Source organism: Helicoverpa zea, chromosome 1, assembly GCF_022581195.2.
Source record: "Helicoverpa zea isolate HzStark_Cry1AcR chromosome 1, ilHelZeax1.1, whole genome shotgun sequence".
Lineage (NCBI taxonomy): Eukaryota > Metazoa > Arthropoda > Insecta > Lepidoptera > Noctuidae > Helicoverpa > Helicoverpa zea.
This window is the reverse complement of record NC_061452.1, coordinates 4353799-4358412: the sequence shown is the minus strand read 5'-3', so window position 1 is coordinate 4358412 and position 4614 is coordinate 4353799.

The following is a 4614-nucleotide window of genomic DNA, read 5'->3' as shown; positions in this document are numbered from 1 at the left end:
TTTCTTGGTTTTATTTGCTTGTGAAAGCGACAACTTCTAAGTGGCACATCTTAAACTATTTTTAAAAAAGAAATATCTATTCGAAGTTGGAATGTGAAAAAAAATGTGTCGTCGAGCGTTTGGCTTGCGTCCAACTTTGCCTGTCCGATTTGACAAAGTTGATGCACAGAAATAACTTAGGTGCTCCACTAAATAAATTAGTAGCACATGTTATATTTTCTTTAAAAATGAAATTTAAAATATCTTATGAAACTTTAAAAGCACGCTTAAGATTTACTTATGCTACTGCTCCACCTGCGTCTTAACGCGTTAAATTTTGGCATTACGCAGATGTGGCCAACGTTTTAATGTCAATTTATACTAATGGCAATATTAATAGCATTAAACGTTAAGCGATAACTCGGGTGTCGGTTTTTTGGACACATCAAAGGGTTTTAGTGCGTAGCTTAGAGCGCTAAGTGATGTTGGCTACATTAATGCCATCTCATTGCACGCATGCAAGGACGAGTGTAGATACTTTGTTTAAGCGGTAACTGCATTTTACGAGCACGATAATGGAATGGTCAAATGAGAAAGCTTTAGTTTTTAGAATTATTTTGTGTGCCTAAGTTTAACCTCTTTAATGTGTGTTAACGCGTTACTTCATGGGGAATTAACTCTTGCGGCATTGTAACCTAAGTGTAGCCAACACTCATTTTTAATGCAATAAGTAACGTGTAGTTGGCCATTGACATTAACGTTAACGCTAACGCAGGTGGAGCAGGAGCATTATGGAAAACACCTTCATTGAAGATCACCAGTACGCTAGCACTAAGGCTACTGCTCCACCTGCGTCTTAACGCGTTAAATTTTGGCATTACGCAGATGTGGCCAACGTTTTAATGGCAATTTATACTAATGGCATTATTAATAGCATTAAACGTTAAGCGATAACTCGGGTGTCGGTTTTTTGGACACATCAAAGGGTTTTAGTGCGTAGCTTAGAGCGCTAAGTGATGTTGGCTACATTAATGCCATCTCATTGCACGCATGCAAGGACGAGTGTAGATACTTTGTTTAAGTTGTAACTGCATTTTACGAGCACGATAATGGAATGGTCAAATGAGAAAGCTTTAGTTTTTAGAATTATTTTGTGTGTCTGAGTTTAACCTCTTTAATGTGTGTTAACGCGTTACTTCATGAGGGATTAACTCTTTGCGGAATTGTACCTAAGTGTAGCCAACACGCATTTTTAATGCAATAAGTAACGTGTAGTGTAGTTGGCCATTGACATTAACGTTAACGCTAACGCAGGTGGAGCAGGAGCATAAGAAGACTTTAGAGAAGACACTAAGAGAACAGCAATACCTTTTGCTACGTACCTACTATCTTTCCTTTCTCCGTGGCTAGGTACGAGAGTGAGTACATTAACATGCTAAGGTACCTACCTATACACCATATAAAGGCATAACTATTAAGGTAATCTGTGCTAAAGGTAACCAGTAGAAATCGAATGCAGTAGGTAGATAGATAGCGTTTTTACTGACCTATTAAGGCATATATGCACGGGTGTATCAATCACCAACTTCCAGGCTTCAGGCTGCTTTGTGAAAGTCTTCTTAAACCCACAAAGCGATTTCGAGCGAGCTCGTAAATGTCGGTCCTGCGCTCGATCTCTCTCCTGTTGTGTCGTATTGCCATCCCATCAGGCTATGAAAGTGAAGGAATAGTGAGTGCACCTGTGTCTGCGAAAATGCTTGTGTAAGGGCTGCCTTTTAAGTTGTGTCGTTTGAAATAAGTATAGATAATCCAATAGGTTATTACCGTTTATTATTTTTTTAAGAATACTTAGCGATATTTAATGCACTTTTGCATGCATTCAAATCAGTTTTTAAATATTTATTCCATTCCAAAGTGGGGGTAGTCAAAACGGCCGATTTGTATACGTCAACAGCTTCTTCAGGTGTGCTGAAAGGTAGTCCACGAAGAATTTTCTTAATTTTGGTTAATGTATTAAAATCATTAGTGCTTAAGTTACAGCTGTAAGGTGGATGATCCAATATTACAACATTTTGGGAACTCAAAAACATCGGTGTTTGGCGGGCGGTGCGCGAACTTGCATTGTCATGGTGCAGTATCATTCGAAGTCTTGGATAGTTTTTTCTAAATTCGGTGATGACTTTTGGCAAACAAACAATGGTATACGAGTCAGCGGTAACCATGTCGCGATATTTTAGTACAATAGTGGCGACACGATCACCCTTTGCCAAAAACGAGACAACCATTTTTTTTTAAGTGCTTTGCGAGCGTACGACTTTGGTCGGTTTTGGCTCGTCTTGGAAGACCTAGACAGCTGACTGCTGCTTAGAATCCGGATCATAAGCGTATATCCAGGACTTGTTATCACTAACTATATCATAGACCTGCTTTGACTCTCCTCGGTCGAATCGCTGCAGAGTTTGACGTCACCAACTTACTAGGGCTGTTTCTTGGTCGTCGCTAAGAAAATGTGGTATCCATGGAGAGATCATCTATCTTACGCCAAGTTCTTCGTGTAGGATATTTTTGACTGTGGTCCCTGAAATGCCCACGGATGCCTCTATTTCACCATATGCTACATGTCCGTCTGCGAGGATTAGCTGCCGCACAGCCTCGATATAAACTTGCATCATGGCGGTTTTTGGACGACCTTCACGAGGCTTGTCACTGAAGCTAGAGTGCCCAGGTTGAAATTCTAAATATCAGCGTTCTGCGGTCCTAAGGAATGGTGCTACATCACTAAATACAGAATTAATCTCTTTCTAGTACTGAAGTCGCGACAATCCCCTTTTAAAGTTGTAGAAAATTATCGCACTCAAATTTTCCTTACACATTTCCATTTTTGCAACCGACCTGTCACCTTTGAATGGACGATACAATAAAACTATTCGACCTATTTAAAAACATTCTTTTGTTTTCGAATTCTAAATTCAAAAAGATTCAAATAGCATATATATATATTTTTAAAAATCGCGGGAGGTTACCAAACGACAGAACTTAAAAGGCAGCCTTACGTATAATATGTCCTGCGCAGTTGGCTAATTTGCTTTCACGAGAACAGCCGTCGTAGCCGATAATCGGCTAGGAGGATATCAAGGCATAAGTACCTATATGAGTAAGAAATATTAGGATTACGACTAATTGAAAGAATGGGAAAGGGACACTAAAAAAAGACTGATGATGTGCAGATTCGGTCGTTACGATCTGATTGAAGCAAGTACAAATTTCTTCTAAAATGGTTAAAAAAATAAGTTAGTGGGATGTAAAACTTATGTAGGTACTTCCTCTATGTACATACTACGCTCATGTACTCCCTTATTAAACTTTCACTTGAACATACTTGTTTTTCATTTTTCAATATCAAATCAATGGAATGGAGAGGAGACACCACAGGGTAAGAATCTCAAAACAATGTCGAAATACTTACCTACTGACTGATGAGAAATGAGCTACTTCTCGCTACCTAACTTAAAAACGGGTTTTTGGCTGCACCTAGCTAGTGCCTGGCTACACATAGTTAACGGAAGATAAGGGAATACAACTAAACACCGTGGCCGGTTAAACCTAGCTGTAGCCGCACTTCGGGCCTTAGCCGTAACATACATATACATTTCTATGACAAAATATTCTCAGATAATGCAAAATGATACCTTCATCAAAAGGGTCTAAAAACCTTGGTCTAAAAATACTTTAGCCTGTAGGTTAGCCTGAAACCAAAAAGAATAAAAAACTTTTTTACAAAAAAATTAAACCGACTTCCAAAAACACTAAAAAGCAAAAACGAACTAATTTTAGGTGCATCGGCCTAGAAGTCGGTGTCTAATGGATGTTACTAAGTTAATTTTGCCACCGACTTCGTGGCCGATGCACCTAAAATTAGTATTTTTTTGCTTTTTAGTGTTTCTGAAAGTCGGTTTCATTTTTTTGTAAAAAGTTTTTTATTTACAGCTTTGCAGTGATACGAATAGTTGTCACTATCCATATAAGTGGAAAGTTCCCATCAATACAAATAATATAAGCCCAAACACGAGGTAGTTTACATATTCAGTTGTCGAGTTCCCTCGACCCTCTCTGGTCTCCATCATCAGGTCAGCTCCAAACCTTCACTTTTGAATAGTGCTTTCAGATATACACTTGAGTGTCAAGTTTTTACCCTATGTATGCCTACAACTTTCGAAGGTTGCCCTCGATTTCTCAGGGTTTCCATCATCAGATCCTGACGCGATGATTATTGGACCAACTGGCAGTTATGCCGCGTCGAACAAAAAAAGAATCACGTAAATTGGTCTGTAAACCTCGGAGTAACCGACGTACATACACAGAAAAAAAAAACATACCGGCCGAATTGAGAACCTCCTCCTTTTTGGGAAGTCGGTTAAAAATGGAGAATTCCGGCCATCCCCGGTAAAGTTGCTAGTGTAAAATTAACAGCCCGTTTCCATGGCCATAAACGTGTTTTTATGGTTTTTATGCTTCGTCTTTATTGTCGATGATTTGGGTTGACATTTAAAGAAAAGACATTGACATTTGCGTAAGTGACATTGACACTGTGACAGTTCAGTCATAAATGGATTGTTTTGTTGTATGTTGCTGTTG